This window comes from Boleophthalmus pectinirostris, unplaced genomic scaffold (assembly GCF_026225935.1).
Source record: "Boleophthalmus pectinirostris isolate CB_2022bp ecotype Guang Dong unplaced genomic scaffold, ASM2622593v1 HiC_scaffold_9, whole genome shotgun sequence".
Taxonomy (NCBI): domain Eukaryota; kingdom Metazoa; phylum Chordata; class Actinopteri; order Gobiiformes; family Gobiidae; genus Boleophthalmus; species Boleophthalmus pectinirostris.
Genome location: NW_026571541.1, coordinates 3,039,149 through 3,057,222, shown reverse-complemented (window position 1 = coordinate 3,057,222; position 18,074 = coordinate 3,039,149). Strand labels below are relative to the sequence as shown.

General features: G+C 44.1%; 1 protein-coding gene across 2 annotated transcripts in view; it reads right to left on the bottom strand.

The window, feature by feature from the left end:
• Window positions 1-1,512: 1,512 nt before the first annotated feature.
• The window catches only part of ccdc9 (coiled-coil domain containing 9), a 56,400-nt gene continuing 39,838 nt past the window's right edge, over window positions 1,513-18,074 (bottom strand). For both annotated transcript variants that reach the window (XM_020938674.2, XM_055166884.1), the window contains exon 14: window positions 1,513-2,184. The gene's annotated coding sequence lies outside the window, so the exon portion shown is untranslated. The remainder of the gene's footprint in view (window positions 2,185-18,074) is intronic.

Here is an 18,074-nt window from a genome sequence, read left to right as displayed (position 1 = left end):
TGATGTGTGGTGCAAGCAAGAACACTATACAGCCATGACAACACAGTGGAGGAAATGCATAGTTTATCAGAACAGAACAGTCTGTGGCATCAACAACCTCAGTGAACAAACTGCAAGTTTTTTTCTTCTCTAGTATTATTTTTACAAAAACAGATAACCTATTCTGATTTGGAGACTGAAACTAACAAGTCAAGGAGCATACAAGACAGTCCTTACAGAAGGAAATTCTGTTGGGAAGCAAGATAGCTCTCTCTTTTGCACTGAGCCATGTCAAATTTGGCCTATACTACTAATGGCTCACTGCGAACAAACTGGAGGAAGCATGCATCTGTGCGCAGCCCTGAGGACCGGAGCCTGGTACAGGTTAGTTCAGTTTGACTCAAATTTCACCTTAGTGTGGTGCTGCTGCCAAGTCTCAAAAGTGTGTGGGATTAGAAGAGAAATGGAGACAGAAGGCATCCTGAGCAGAACCAGACTCCTCATTGGGACATTCCCGATGCATAGTGCGCGCCGCGCTCCTCTTCCCAGAGTACACGAGTGAAGGGGACACAGGTCGTGTGAAATAGCACTAAACTCACTCCAGCTTCTGCGGGCACGCGTTCGTGGTGTTGTTGTGCGTGTCCGAAGGCTTCCAAAAAAATATATAATAAATGACCAAGACGAACGCAGCTACGGAAACGCACATAAAATACGCCACGGCCATGGCCACTTTGACCCAGATGCGCGTGGACCTCCGGGCTTGTTTGTCCCGTAGCTCACCGGGGTAACTCGGCCTGCGCCTCATGTCCCCTCCATTGAGCTTGAGCTGCTCCCCACAGCTGGACGCTTTCATCGCGCTCAAGTCTCGGGGCTGCTGGATCCCCTATGGAAGTCTGCAGCGGCACCATAGAGCCCAGAGCGGACCAGAACAGCCCAGAGTTTTAACTTGTCTAGGAGCAGCCTTCTGTGTGCCGTGGAGATGCAGCGGAGAGGAGGTAGGCGACTGTCACTGCGCACCGGACAAGGGAAAACTCCAGCGGCTCCGGCAACAGCTGCACGGCACGGGACTCTAGTCAAGCAAACACTACTACACAAGCGCTTCCGCCTCTGTCCTTCAAAATAAAACCAAACGAAACGGCAACGGTTTTGTTGATATAGCCCAGTTAAAAGCTTATATTGCCTAGAAATGTTTGGCAATAATAATACGCGCTTACATCCTGAGCTGCGTGAAAAGACCGACGCCTGTCTCCGTGGAGCAGTACTCTAATGACCTTCAGAGCCCACAAGGACTGCCTCTGTCGTGTCAGAGCTGCGCGCACTTCCTGTCCGTTCCACTTTTGCTCGTTTTGACGCATATTGGCACGAGGAGGGGCCGCGCTCTGACTCGGGCACAGTTGGAGCAAACATGTCCCTCTGCAGCTGCTCACCGAGACTGAAACCGGCGTCTTCCCCAGAACCACTCCGTGAAAGCATGTGGCAAGCTGCAGAGAGGGGGATGCTCAGAGGAGACCAGAGGACACCAGAGGAACAACGACATTGTGGTCAAAGACCCAACCAAAGCTTTATTGTGCTTCTTGTACGGAACAGTCCTGAGCAGTGTCACCAGGGGTTACGCTAAACATGATTAACATTACATAACTGAGAAGCCAAACTCAGTGAAATGACACAAAGACCTACAGAAGTCACATAAGTCATTCAACGTTCAAATGAGTTCATGACAGATGCCGGTGCCAGTCTGAGTCAGTACAGATTTATTTCATTTCACTCATGGGCAGCATGGTTAAAATCTTTATGTTCAGATAGAAAAACATGATTAATTTCATTTTCATTTCTTTGCATATGGTCTGTGACATTCACAAGGCAGTGTGTACAAGAATGGGAGTAAATAAAAACACTGTACATGATTGACAAATTCCACTTCCCCTAGTGAATAAACATATAACAAAACTGCAGCTCCAATGAATAAGTCGTGTGAGGAAGGTTTTGCTCACCACTCCAAAAACAGAAGGGGCCCCTGTTAATGTGGACACTTGCCCCCGGTTACGTTTATGCTCAAAGATGCACAGAATTTTCTGTCCAATCACATGACAAATTCATATGTGTGTTGAGCTGAAGTGTCTTTAAAAGCAGTTCTGCTGAAAACACAGCACTGGGCGGTGTGGTGGTGGGTCCAGATGAGCCATCACAGCTGCTCCAGAGGTCAGTCTGTAAGCACAAGAAGCAGAGGTCAAACACACCCTCAGGACAAATGTACTCAACTGTCTCATCAAATTCATCCTGCTCAAAATGAGAGGTGTTATTTTACAAAACAAGTAAGGATTAAACAACGAGGAGCTGCATGTCATGGTGTTCTAGATGCGCGTCAGTGTGTTCAAACAGTGTAATGCACAGCTCTATGTGATTTAATCCACTTACACCATGGTCCTACCAACTGAAAATATTTCACTTTTAAATATGGCAAACTTTCAAGTTCAAAGCATTAGTTATTGCTGTTGTAATTGAAGCTAGTCCCTCAGTAAAAGTAGTTCATTTGTTTACCTGATGCTTTGGTGATGCTGCTGATGTGGTTATTCAAAAATAATGCAAGGCAGTTAATTCTCACAGACTATGGTGTAGTAAGCATTAAACAACGAGAAACTGTGCTGTTGTGTTTACAGATGTAACTGTAACTCTACAATGATTTTTAAAATCTGTTTTTACAAAGATATATACGCCTCACCTGTAGAGGGCAACGTTACATACATAAGATGCTGGACTCCAGGTCGAGAATGTACACTGTAATGTACCCAACACTCTCTGTATTAAATGTTATTGGAGATTTCCTAAGCCGTGTTCAAACCACACGCTAGTGCCGCAAACAAGGCGAACAATTTACATGTTAACCCTATGTAAAAGCATGCTGACGTGCGAATAAAGTTCTACGGTGCGAATGATGTGAGCTGGGCAGCGTGATTTGTGCATTTTGAGCGGCACGAATAGGCGAAATGAGTGCCACAAATTTGTGAAACTGGCGAATTAAGGGAGGGGCTTGTGAAATTTGCCAAAGTTGAACATTTTGAACTTTCTGCGAATATTGGCGTCACATCAACCAATCAGGGGCCGTATTCTGATAGTGACATATAATCATATATCCAGGCATATAATGATGAGACAGATGTGAACATTCATTGAACATGGAGGAGACACTCACTGTTCCCGTGGGGAACAAGTCGATATTATACGATACAAGCACGAGCCAGTACGGCTCGAGCAGGACACCAGTCTGTTTCCCAATCTCCTTTATTCTGGTCCTGGTCTCAGTCCCGGTCTCAGTCCTGCTCTGGTCTTGGTCTCAGTACCGGTCTCGGTCCTGGTCTCAGTCCCGGTCGGGGTTCAGTCTCAGTCCGAGTCTGGTCCCGGTCTCAGTCACAGTCTCAGTCCTGCTCTGGTCCCGGTCTCAGTCCCGGTCTGGTCTCGGACTCTGTACTGGTCTCAGTCCTGGTCTCAGTTGTGTTCTGGTCCTGGACTCAGTCCCGGTCTGGTCTCGGACTCTGTACTGGTCTCAGTCCTGGTCTCAGTTGTGTTCTGGTCCCGGACTCAGTCCCGGTCTGGTCTGCCCACTCGATGTATTACAAGTCCGCTATTTTTCCAAATGAAAACAGCAGATGCAGAGGACACCGCGCAGCCGCAGTTGATCCTTCTGGAGCGAACACAGCGTACAGAGCGGATTTACTCGCGCAAGTTTGGGAATTTGGTTGTGCGAATGAAGCAAATGACTCAAAAAAGTCAAACGGCAAACTGGGGGTGTTTGACACGATTTATTTGCGTCATTCGCATTTGGTCTGAACATGGCTTAAGCCTTCATATTTCCTCTACACCGTCAACATAACAACAACAAGCCGTATTACTGCGCTGCCTTGGCCCAGAGGGACAGTGCCAGTGATGGCCATGCTGGAAAAGCATTTCGTCCGGAAAGTCAATGTCGTAGCCTGTAGACACACATTCAAACAACATCTTCAGCGCTCAGACATGGCTACGGGACCTAGCAGCATTATGTGAGTTTGGACCAGTGGAGCGTGAGATAAGAGATCAGCTGATTTCAAATACACATCTCAGTGTTTTGTGAGATAAACTTTTCCTTGAAAGCCCCCACAGTGCCAGAACAGGCAATCGGACTGTCCCGCTCAACTTTTTGGGGGAAAAGAGATTCATGTCAAGCCAAGTCTAGTACCCATGACCGTAACAAGCAAACTACAATGGTTAACAAACAGCAATGCAAATGCTTCAAACACATCACCACTGACAGAAACTGCCCAGCTGCTTCAGTACAGTGTCCTCTTTTCCCACAGTTTACACAACTGTGGGAAAAGAGGACATTTTGCTAAGGTACGCAGATCAGGCACTAAATCAGTAAACCAAATACAAGAAGGTGTGCTGGCAGCTGCAGCATTTGCTACATCTAGGCCTGTAACGATAAACAGTAAATCAATTAATCGCACAATCACTTTTAACGAGCTTGATAACTTTTCTAGCTGCAATAATTTCTATTTGCATGCTTGTTTGTTTTGTCTCTCTCACTCTCTCTACCACAGAGACTGAATGTCGAAAGGCTCCTGTCACTCCCTACTGACTCCTTTTGTTTCCTTAGCGTAATGATGCTTGGACAAAAGTGTCAATTAGGCTACTTGCTGGCATAGATTGTATAAAAAAGTGGAATAAGCAAGTGTGACGTTCAGTGCCACTCACATGAAGGTCGTGATGCTAATGGTTACAGGGGCGAATTTGGAGCCAGCCTCTGATGAATAGGATTTTTTTGAGGGACAAAATAGGATCATGTAGAGTGGGTTAATATGAACATTTTAAGACCAAAATGAGGAGGCTCACAGCAGTAGGTACAGAGAGAGGGGCCGCGATATCCCAGTGTAAGTCAAAGGGAGCCAGAGTCAAAAGGAGTTGGAAAAGCCCACATGCAAACTTCCAATTTGGAACACAGTGGCTAGCCCGTTAGCTTTGTCCATTTATATATATAGTCTATGCTGCCAGTCGCATGGTCTCGCACCACCACTGAGTTGAGAGCACCACAAGGAGTTTTGGTTGTTTTGGTTCAACAACGCTTTATTCAAGTACAATTTTTGTACCTTGCTGTAAGCCAGACTACATTAGGCTATTCTTATCTAACGAGTCTAAACAACAACAACAACAAACAAGTCTATTTTATTTAGACCTATTGTTTTTGGTTGTTTTGCAGTTCCTGTGTTAAATGTTCTTTAGAAAGTAACGTTTATTGATCTTTGAAAGGGTGTATTTGCATTTTTATTCCATTGGCATTACATTAGTTGAAAACGGTGTCAAAATGTAAATATTATCATTTATCGCAATAATTTCTTGGCAAGCTAAATCTGTTATTGTTACAGGCCTACTCACATACGCTAATAGTGGATACTGGAGCTATCCTTTTCCATTTTACCAGAGGTGTTTTATAAAAACATCTTGCTAACTGCACACTCCAAGAGCCTCAAATCAAATTAGTCAATTATTCCAAGGGTCACTTACCTGTTCTTGGCTGTCTCCACGCAGAAACAACCACAAAACAAAAAAAGACTATGCCAGTAACTTTCTACATCATGAAAGCTGGATCTCCCTTGCTGGGTTTGGACCTGATTAAAGCTCTGGGGTCAGCATCACTGATACTTAATATGGACAATGCAAACACGCCACCTGCTGGTGAGCTTTACACAGTGCACAACATTGACTCAACTCCAGCTCAAACACAAGTGTTTGTCAAAGGATTCATTCACAAAGTACAAATTAAAAACATGTAGGACAGAGGACCTTTTTGCGAAACTGTCTGGTGCTGCTCACTACAGCCATATAGACAGTCAGGCTCAGTGTACAGTTACCTCTACACCCTTACAGTCGCAAACTAATTGCTTTCATAATTCATCACAGCTTATTCTAGTTCATGTGTCTCATTTGGTCTCATATATGCACCATCTGCTTTCCAAAAATGATGGAGATCATATTAATGGACGTGCCAGGTGTACAGACCTCAGTCCTCAAGTGAGGCTGGACTGCAGATCAACTTCAGGTAAAGTGCATGTTATTTCCAAAGACGGCTTGAGCCCGAGCTCGGATCATCTTACTGCTATTGCAGAAGCACCTGCACCACAGGACATGCCAGCACTACACTTGTTCCTGGGACTGAGTTCCTGGTTCAGGCAGTTTATTCCTAACTACGCTACACTAGTGGAACCCCTGCGCCAAAGGCTCAAAACTAGTCCACAAGCAGAATTACACTGGGACAAGGAAGCAAGACAAACACCACAAAACAAACACATGCTCTTGGATAGCCCAGCATTAGCCATTTACAACCCTGAACTACCAAGAGTAATAATAACAGACGGTTTGGACTATGGTTTGGGGGTTGTTAACCCAGACAATATAGAATACATTGTGGCATTTGCATCACGAAAGAAAATATTCCACAACAGAAAAAGAAGCCCTTGCCTGTATGTGGGCTGTCTGGGAGTGCAGAGTCACACTTCATGAACAGATCTTCAGGCTGACAACATTTCTTAACACAAAAGGTATTAGTCCGGTTCCTTATATACTTTTGTGGGAATTTTTTGGGGATTTGCTAACCTATATATTTTTGGAAAGGTTATAGTATATGGAGTCAGAAAATCAATGTTTGCATTTGCCCACATGTCTTTATGGCAGCCATATTGGATTAAAAAAAAAATGTCCGCCAAAAAACCCTTTTTGGAATATCTCATCCTCTGAATAAGTTGAAATGTTGATTTTAACTGCTAAACCCACATTTTCAGGGTCAGGGAATCAAATGGTGCTAGTTACAAACCTGTAAGACCTACCCACATTAACCCTTAGATGAATAACTGGGTCAAAAATGACCCGCTTTGGTTGTTTTCTTGCATTTTCACTGTAATATTCACATGTAATACTCCATGTTCCTCCAAAAACATGTTTTTCTTTTTTTTTCTTTTTTTATTATCCTGCTGAAATATACCAACAATATGGGTAAAACAAATTATAAACATCACATGCAGCTGGTCAGAAAACTCAAAGAGTTTAAAAGTAGCTAACATAAAATTTGGATGTTGGATGTAAACACACATTTAGACACAATATGATATGATAACACAACTTTTTTATGAGACATTTTCTATACATCATTATCATCATCACTTTCATACAACCATAGACTGTATATATGAGTGGACAGATCTAACGCTGTAGCTGCCATGTGCCAAATAGGAAGTTCTCCAGGAGGCTCTTCCGGCTCCTTCTGACTCTGCTTCCAATGGACTTACATCAGGATCTTGTGGCTCCTCTCTCTGTACCTGCTGCAGTGAGCCTCAAACATTTTGGTCTTAAAATGTTTGTGTTAACCCACGACACATGATCCTATTCATAATATAGAGTCTGGCTCCAGATTGGCTCCTGTAACCGTGAACATCACAAGCCTCATTTGAGCGACGCTGAACTCTGTGGGTCACACTCACTTAGTCCACTTCTTTTATACAGTCTATGCAACAACATGGCTTCGGAATCATCATCATTCTGACACTGGCTGCTGCACTGACACATGTCAGTACAGGATAAACCTTTAGTTTCTGGTGTGCAGTTCTGCAGTCGCCTTTGTACTTGGCAGTGGTGAACCGTGGACCTGGACCCTGAGCCTTCATTAGGATCAACTGCTGCTATCATGACATCATTTATTAAAGAAAACTAAATGACGCAAATTGCGCATGCACTTATTGCATATATTTGCTTAATAAACATTAGCAACTGTTCAACAAGATGGATAGATCCGCGACTGTCCGGGCTCCGAGCTCTGTATATATATATATATATATATATATATATATATATATATATATATATATATATATATACACATAGGGAATGCAGCTATGGCCAAATACCTGCAAAGAGTGAGGCAAGTCCTAAGAAGCCAGCTCAATGGCAAGAACAAGGCGCAGGCAATCAACAGCTCTGCCCTGCCAGTGATCAAATACCCTGCAGGAATCATGCACTGGCCAAAGGAGGAGATACAGACCACAGATGTTAAGACACGAAAGCTCCTGACCATGCATGGAGGGTTCCATCCCAATGGCTTGAGAGGGTCTGAAGGACACACAGAGGCACATTCTGGAGGTCAGGAGGAGGCCCTGGGCACTCGAGTAATAGAGGCCCAGATCTACCACACCAAACAAGAGCCACGGTGTAGACTGTGCAAAGAGGATCCTGAGACAGTCCAGCACAGAACTGCAGGTGTAAGATGCTGGCAGGGAAACAAACATGGAGCGACATAACCAAGTGGCGGGCAGAGTGTACAGAAACATCTGTACAGAGTACAAGCTGAAGACCCCAGGATCAAGGTGGGAAACACCTCCAAAGGTTGTGGAGAACGACCGAGCCAAGATCCTGTGGGACTTCCAGATACAGACTGACAGGATGGAGATGGACCAACCAGACATGGTGGTGGATAAGAAACAGAGCAGAGCTGTGGTGGTGGACATCACAATACCAAGCAATGGTAATATCAGGAAAAAGGAACCGCCTGTCAATCTCACGTTCCGTCCTCTCCTCACTCATGAACAAGACCCCGAGATACTTGAACTCCTCCACTTGAGGCAGGGACTCTCCACCCACTCGGAGAGGGCAAGACACCTTTTTCCGGTCGAGAACCACGGCCTCGGATTTGGAGGAGATGATCTTCATACCAGCCGCTTCACACACGGGTCAAACTGCCCCAGTGCTGCACGTCCTGGTTGGATGAAGACAACAGGACAACATCGTCTGTGAACAGCAGAGATGATCCTGTGGTCCCCAAACCAGACTGTTCGGCCCCTGACTGCACCGAGAAATTCTGTCCATAAATACAATGAACAGAACCGGTGACAAAGGGCAGCCCTGGCGGAGTCCAACATGCACCGGGAATAGGTCTGACTTACTGCCGGCAATGCGAACACAGCTCCTGCTCCGGTCATACAGGGACCAGACAGCCCTTAGCAAAGGGCCCCGGACCCCATACTCCCAGAGCACCCCCCACAGGACACCACGAGGGACACGGTCGAATGCCTTCTCCAGATCTACAAAGCACATGTGTACTGGTTGGGCAAACTCCCATGAACCCTCGAGCACCCGATGGACAGTGTAGAGCTGGTCCAGTGTTCCACGACCAGGATGAAAACCATGGTCGGATTCTCCTCTCCAGTCCCTGGCACAGACCGGGGAGGCTGAGGAGTGTGATTCCCCTGTAGTTGGAACACACCCTCCGGTCCCCCTTCTTATACAGAGGGACCAACACCCCGGTCTGCCAGTCCAGAGGTACTGTCCCCGACCGCCACACGATGTTGAAGAGGCATGTCAGCCAAGACCCACAACATCCAGAGACTTAAGGTACTCAGGATGGATTTCATCCAGCCATGGGCTTTATATTATGAATAGGATTTTTTTGATGGACAAAATAGAAAAAAATAAAATAAAATCAGGATCATGTAGAGCGGGTTCATACAAACATTTTAAGACCAAAATGTTTGAGGCTCACTGCAGCAGGTACAGAGAGAGGAGCCACAAGATCCTAATGTAAGTCAATTGGAGGCAGAGTCAGATTGCCTGGAAATCCAGAAGGATATTTCTCTGTATTTGTTATACAGCTCCATATCAGCGATGAGTCTGGATTCGTCCAGGCAAAGAGTCAGAAGGAGCCAGAAGAGAATCCTGGAGAACTTCCTGTTTGGCACACGGCAGCTCCAGCGTTAGATCTGTCCACTCATATATATGGTCTATGGTTGTATGAAAGTGATGATGATAATGATGATGTATAGAAAATGACTCATAAAAAAGTTGTGTTATCATATTGTGTCTAAATGTGTGTGTTTACATCCAACATCCAAATTTTATGTTAGCTACTTTTAAACTCTTTGAGTTTTCTGACCAGCTGCATGTGATGTTTATAATTTGTTTTACCCATATTGTTGATGTATTTCAGCAGGATAATAAAAAAAAAAAAGAAAAACATGTTTTTGGAGGAACATGGAGTATTACATGTGAATATTACAGTGAAAATGCAAGAAAACAACCAAAGTTATTCATCTAAGGGTTAATTTGGGTAGGTCTTACAGGTTTGTAACTAGCACCATTTGATTCCCTGACCCTGAAAATGTGGGTTTAGCAGTTAAAATCAACATTTCAACTTATTCAGAGGCTGAGATATTCCAAAAAGGGTTTTGTGGCGGCCATTTAAAAAAAATCCAATATGGCTGCCATAAAGACATGTGGGCAAATGCAAACATTGATTTTCTGACTCCATATACTATAACCTTAGCAAATCCCCAAAAACTTCAGTTTTTGGGGATTTGCAACTGCAGTTGACTCCCCACTCGTACTTTGTGGCACACGCATGGTTATCCCCAAGTCACTAAGACAGCACATGGTACATCTTGTACCTGAGAGTCAAACAGAGTGCGAATCGCACTCCCCTCATCAAACACTCAATGCCACTCAACAGTGACACTCATGGCATCCGACAGTACAGACTGGCATTGCCCGTTGCCGCGACAGCAGCATAATTGTAATTGTTAACTTTTTTTGTTAACTCCAAAAACGTGCACTGGGTATGTAAATAATCGAATAGATGCGCTTGTCATTGACAATGGACTGCATGAGTGCGTTACTGGACGTAAGCACAGGTTCGTTTTTGCGGCCCGCCACCAAATTTCGATGAGTGATAATTCGTACAAACTTAGGCCGATTTCACTCAAACTTTAATCTTTGGTGGACACCCTGACATTGAACAGATGCATATAAGAAAATCTCAAATTGGTACAATAGCGCCCCCTCGGGAAATTGCATGGAACACCAAAAATGTACTTTGTCGTAGACATATAAATTTGGTACACACATTTGTGACATGGTCTCGATCAAAAAAGTCAATGGCACCCCCATGCTATTTCCCATCGTGTTGCCATGACAACAGGGCAAAAATCTGTCCTCGCCAATAGGACGCCCAACAAAAACTTTGACGTACTCAAACCAAGTTTGGTGCACAGATGAATCATGGGAATAAGAACAAAAAAGTATATTGTGTCCACGTACCCATCCCAAACCAGAAGTCCGCCATCTTGGATTTAAAATAAAATCAACAGATACAGAAATTGAGAAAAATGGTAGGGTTCGGTTAAGATTAGGGGTTCGGGTTAGGGCTAGGATTGGGACTACAGTTAGGGCTAGAGTTAGGGCTAGGGTTTAGTTTAGGCCTCGGGTTAGGGCTACGGTTAGGAGTTCAGGTAGGTTTAGGGGTTAGTGTTAATTTAGGAGTTAGGACAAGGGGTAAGGTGCACTGGTGGGGTATGGCATGTGCAGGGCTCAGCATGGCCGGGGTGCGGCGTGGTGTGAGTGCGGCATAGACTCGAGCGAGGGCCGATCATTGCCGCTTGCTGCTATATTAATAATAATCATCATCATCATCATCATCATCATCATTATTATTATTATTATTAGAGTTCCCTGAAGGTCCCTTTCAACATATGGCTGTGGACATTGTCCTTTAGAAAGTGGACCACATGACTGAAGAGATTTGCCATCACTGGTAGTCTGGTAGACTACTTTAGCAAATGGGCGGAAGTAGCCTTCACTCCAAATGCAATTACAGTACAGCTGCTGTCCTTACTTCAGTTGTTTTTTTTCTCGTGAAGGTAACCCCTGTGCTATAACAACTATAATTGGTCTACAGTTCACTTCTTTTACTTTTGCAGACTTTCTGAAAGAAAGAGGAATGAAGCACATCAACACAAGTCCTCAAGCAAACAGGTGTGACAAACAATTCAACAGAGTGCTCAAAGTCTGTATCCAAGGAGCCCAGGCAGTTCATAAGCCATGGAAACCAACAGTGAGTACCATGCTCCAGAACTACAGAGCTACACCCTTTGCTACAACCAACCAAGTCTCCTTTCAAGATCCTGCGAAGAGACCTATGAGAATAAAACTCCACATACTACCACAACAAGACTGCACAGAACAGTAGTCTTGCATTGAGGTGAGATCCAGAGTGGCTTTGCAGTAAGCAAAAATTAAGAGTTACACGGACAAAAGAGAGATGCTAAACCTTCCTAACTTGCAGTTGGAGACAAGGTATGTATCTGCAAGCCTGTTCTTGTTGGGAATGGGAAAGGAGAAAGACAGTAGAGACTGACCATTCAACAAGTAACTGGATACAGCACCTTCATTTTGATTGATGGGAAAAGGCAGAATGCAACTCGCCTTTCTCTCTGCCCAGAGAGAGCAGAGGAACCTCCTCGATCTGGTACTGCTGGACAAGATACCAGCCAGACCGACACTGTACCGAGCCATGCTGCCCCACAAAGAGAGCAAAAACCACCTGCATGGACTAAGGACTAAGTACTAAAATACCATATACCAAATAAAAATCAAAGTAGCAAATAAAGCAAAACAGTTCTGATAAAAGGTACTTCTGGTTAAAATGATTTTGGAGGAGGAGATGCAATCTTTGAGTAATGGGAGAGATGTTGTGTTTCCAAATATGTAAATGTTATAACTCTATAATGATTTACTGTCTGTTATTACAAAGATACCTGTAGAGGGTAAGGTTATATACATAAGAGGCTGGACTCAAGGTGGAGAATGAACATTGTAATATAATGTCATGACCATGTACTCTTTGCATTAAATGTTACTGGAGATTTACTAAGCCTTCATATTTCCCCTACACCACCAACGTGTGTTATGCAGTTTTACTGAATGATGCAGAGTTGTAGAACATGTTCCTCCTTAAAAAAACAAACTGAAAAAAAATTGATCAACAAAAGTCCCAAGTCTCAGATCTTGTGACAAACAGCAGCAGCAGCAGCAGCCAGAGCTATAGTCAGATGAGTGGTGCTAAAACAATCAGAGGCGCAGCAGTCCGCTTCATTTCCTGTCTCCTCATCATCATAACTTACAGGACTAATTTTCACTGTGAGGCATCTACGAAATCATCCCACATCCCAAATTAAACTGGCAATCTTATGATCAGCTCACAAAATCTACGTGTGACACAGGCATTAACATACAATTGCACAGAATTAACTTTTGTAACTAGTTACCATATAAACATTTCAAGCTTAGTTATTGATACTAAGCAATAAACTTGATACTCCATACCAATTCTGATACTGCAATCAAAAATACGTTTTATTTAGACAATAAAATGTGATTTTCATCATTGAATCGTAGCACTTTCTTTCATTTTATGTGTGTAATCCCTCAGTGGTCCAGGTAGGTTCCATAGTGGCCCATGGGCATATACTAGTCTATGTGCTCTTGTTCTGATACAGCTCAACATCATTCTAAAGCTATTCACAAAAGGTTCTTTTCTGTCCTGTCAATGTGACTTTTTAATATATGTATTTGTCCAATGAGTATCTAGTTCATACAAGTTTTAGGATTGATTATTATCTGATTTTCAATACTTTTGACAACCCTAGAGTCATGTAAGGGGATATATGATGGCAATTAGAGCCCAACCGATATTGATTTTGTTGTGGCTGATATGACACCGATAAAATGGGAGTTGGAGCTGCCGATAGCCGATATAATCGCCAGTATATTTAGTGATGTAAAAATTCACTGTAAATCTTGAATTGTTTAAAAAACTTAGGTTTGGCTCTAGTGGATTTTAAATTGGGTTTATTTAGGCAACATTTATTGTTATTCTGACTCTTTATGTCATATTTACAGACAGTAGATCACATTCTAGCTACTAGAGATGGGTAACAGGACTAAACCAGAACTGAACCAGGACAGAAAAAGGACTAAACCAGGACTAAAACAAATCTAAACCATGTGTAAAACAGGACTAAACCAGTACTGAACCAGGACTGAGTGTCGGGACTCTGTCTCTATCTCTCTCCATCTCTCAAACCCAAGATTAGTCCTGGTTTATTCATTTTATGCTGAACTGCAGCCAAGCATGCACGTTTTTCTATCCTATGCACGCGCAGATTTCTGAAAGTTTCGTTTTGAGCCGCTGCCGCTGTCAAACTGCGGGTCTACATGCGGCGTGAAGAGAAAAAAAGTGAGAGAAAGAGAAAACACGGCTCCCAATAAGAAGCAGGCTCCCGTTGTTCGCTTCAAAGAGCCGGCTCTAAGAGCTGTTTCGTTCGCGACCGACCCATCACTACTAGCGAGTAAACAAACAATCGCTATTAGCCTTTAGCCGTAAATGCGCGCGCCGCAGTAACTAATTATATGCATAAATGTGGATCATTCACACGTCTATTCACAGCTCATTTACATATCAATGCAGGTGCGGTAACAAATATACAGTCAATATAGTCACTTTACAATAGACCAATAGAAAACAGCCTGTTTATGTGTGAGCGCTACAACAGCTAATCGCTAACCAAAAACTAGCTTCAAAGGCGATGTATTTCCAACACTCAGCGCTCACACAGTCTCCTCCTCACATCACAAGTCTGCACTAATAAATGTCCTTTTAATCCAGACTCAAACCGATTGTCCGTAAAAAGAATATTATTTCAGTGTTGCGCACCGCTGCGGGTGTAAACAAGAACACGTGAGTGAAGTGAAGTGACTCTGGGGGTGTGTTCAGGAACAGTACTGACACACAAATGACTCCATAGATAAATACTGATGTGGAGCCACATATTAGGACATTTATCTGTCTGTAAAATGGATTAAATGAACAGAATAGTCCGGTTCCTTATTCTCATTTTTTTACCTTTGTGGGAAGTTTTTGGGGATTTGCTAACCTATATATTTTTTGAAAGCTTATAGTATATGGAGTCAGAAAATCAATGTTTGCATTTGCCCAGATGTCTTTATGGTGGCCATATTGGATTTTGAAAAAATGTCCGCCAAAAATCTCTTTTTAAAATATCTCAGCCTCTGAATTAGTTGAAATGTTGATTTTAACTGTTAAACCCACATTTTCAGGGTCAGGGGTTCAAATGGTGCTAGTTACAAACCTGTAAGATCTACCCACATTAACCCTTAGATGCATAAGTTGGTCAAAAATGACCCGATTTGGTTGTTTTCTTGCAATTTCATTGTAATATTTGCATGCAATACTCCATGTTCCTCCAAAATCATGTTTTTTTTTTTATTATCCTGTTGAAATACTTCAACATTATGGGTAAAACAAACTACAAACATCACATGCAGTTGCTCAGATAACTCAAAGAGTTTAAAAGTAGCCAACATAAAATGTGTATGTTGGATGTCAACAAACACATTTAGACACAATATGATTATGCAACCTTTTTATTAGACATTTTCTATACATCATCATTATCATCATCACTTTCATACAACCATAGACTGTATATATGAGTGGACAGGTCTAACCCTGTAGCCACCATGTGCCAAATAGGAAGTTCTCCAGGAGGCTCTTCCAGCTCCTTCTGACTCTGGCTCTGACGTTAGGATCTTGTGGCTCCTCTCTCTGTACCTGCTGCTGTGAACCTCGACATTTTGGTGTTAAAATGTTTGTATGAACCCGCTCTACATGATCCTGATTTTTTTTTTTTTGCTATTTTGTCTGTCATAAAAATCCTATTCATATCATAAAGCCTGTGGGCGGATGAGATCTGTCCTGAGTATTTCAAGTCTCTGGATGTTGTGGATCTTGGCTGACACACCTCTTCAACATCGCGTGGCGGTCGGGGACAGTACCTCTGGACTGGCAGACCGGGGTGTTGGTCCCTCTGTATAAGAAGGGGGACCGGAGGGTGTGTTCCAACTACAGGGGAATCACACTCCTCAGCCTCCCCGGTCTGTGCCAGGGACTGGAGAGGAGAATCCGACCGTGGAACACTGGACCAGCTCTACAATCTCCATCGGGTGCTCGAGGGTTCATGGGAGTTTGCCCAAACAGTCCACATGTGTTTTGTGGATCTGGAGAAGGCATTTGACCGTGTCGCTTGTGGTGTCCTGTGGGGGGCGCTCTGGGAGTCTGGGGTTCGGGGCCCTTTACTAAGGGCTGTCCGGTCCCTGTATGACCGGAGCAGGAGCTGTGTTCTTTGCCGGCAGTAAATCAGACCTGTTCCCGGTGCAAGTTGGACTCCCCAGGGCTGCCCTTTGTCACCGGTTCTGTTCATTGTATTTATGGACAGAATTTCTAGGCGCAGTCAGGGGCTGGAGGGGGTCCGGTTTGGGGACCATAGGATCATCTCTGCTGTTTGCAGATGATGTTGTCCTGTTGGCTTCATCAAACCAGGACCTGCAGCATTGGGGCGATTTGACCCGTGTGTGAAGCAGCTGGGATGAGGATCAGCTTCTCCAAATCCAAGGTTGTGGTTCTCGACCGGAAAAAGGCATCTTGTCGTATCCGTGTGGGTGGGGAGTCCTTGCCTCAAGTGGAGGAGTTCAAGTATCTCGGGGTCTTGTTCATGAGTGAGGGGAGGATTGAGCATAAGATTGACAGGTGGATCGGTGCAGTGTCGCCAGTGATGCGGTCGCTGTATCGGACCGTTGTGATGAAGAGCAAGCTGAGTCGAAAGGCAAAGCTCTCGATTTACTGGTCAATCTATGTACACCTATGGTCATGAGCTCTGGGTAATGACCAAAAGGACGAGATTGTGGATACATGCACTTGAAATGAGTTTCCTTCGCATGGTGGCTGGGCACTCCCTTAGAGATAGGGTGAGGAGCTGTCACACAGGAGGAGCTCAGAGTAGAACCGCTGCTCCTCCACGTTGAGAGGAGCCAGATGAGGTGGCTCAGGCATCTGTTCCGGATGCCTCCTGGACGCCTCCCTGGAGAGGTGTTCCGGGTATGTCCCACCGGGAGGAGGCCCTGGGGAAGACCCAGGACACTCTGGAGGGACTATGTCTCTCAGCTGGCCTGGGAACACTTCGGGGTCCCCCTGGAGGAGTTGGAGGAAGTGTGTGTGAAGAGGGGACTGCTCCCCCCGCGACCCGGCCCCGGATAAGCGGAAGAAATGGAATGGAATGGAATAATATAAAGCCTGGCTCCATATTCACTCCTGTAACCGTGAACATCATGAGCCTCATTTGAGCGGCGTTGAACAATATGGGTATATATATATTGTCGGATCATATCACAACATCGTCAGGGCCTCTGTGAATACCCTGTGATAGCAAATATAAGCGAGAACGCAGCATCAAAAATGAGCAGGACACCCGTATTTGGACGACCCAGAAACCGGAGCTCGGAGCCCATGGCCAGGCCAGAGCTCGGAGCCGGCAAAGCTCGGAGCCAATGGAACTCGTAGCCCGGACGGCCGTAGATCTGTCCATCTTGCTGAACAGTAGCTAATGTTTATTAAACAAACATATGAAATAAGTGCATGTGCAATTTGCTTCATTTAGTTTTCTTTAAATAATTCATGTAATGATGGCCAGAAATTGGTCCTAGTGAAGGCCCAGGGTCCAGGTCCACGATTCACCACAGCCAAGTACAAAGGTGACTGTAGAACTGCACACCAGAAACTAAAGGTTTATCCTGTACCGACATGTGTCAGTGCAGCAGCCAGTGCCAGAATGATGATGATTCCCAAGCCGTGTTGTATAGACTGTATAAAAGAAGTGGACTAAGTGAATGTGACCCACAGAGTTCAGCGCTGCTCAAATGAAGCTTGAAATGTTCACTGTTACAGGAGCAAATCTGGAGCCAGACACTATATTATGAATAGGATTTTTTTGACGGACAAATTAGCAAAAAAAAACAAAAAAACAAATTCAGGATCATGTAGAGCAGGTTCATATAAACATTTTAAGACCAAAATGTCAAGGTTCACAGCAGCAGGTACAGAGAGAGGAGCCACAAGATCCTAAAGTAAGTCAGAGCCAGAGTCAGAAGGAGCTGGAAGAGCCTCCTGGAGAACTTCCTATTTGGCACATGGTGGCTACAGGGTTAGACCTGTCCACTCATATATACAGTCTATGGTTGTATGAAAGTGATGATGATAATGATGATGTATAGAAAATGTCTAATAAAAAAGTTGAGTAATCATATTGTGTCTAAATGTGTGTGTTGACATCCAACATACACATTTAATGTTAGCTACTTTTAAACTCTTTGAGTTATCTGAGCAACGGCATGTGATG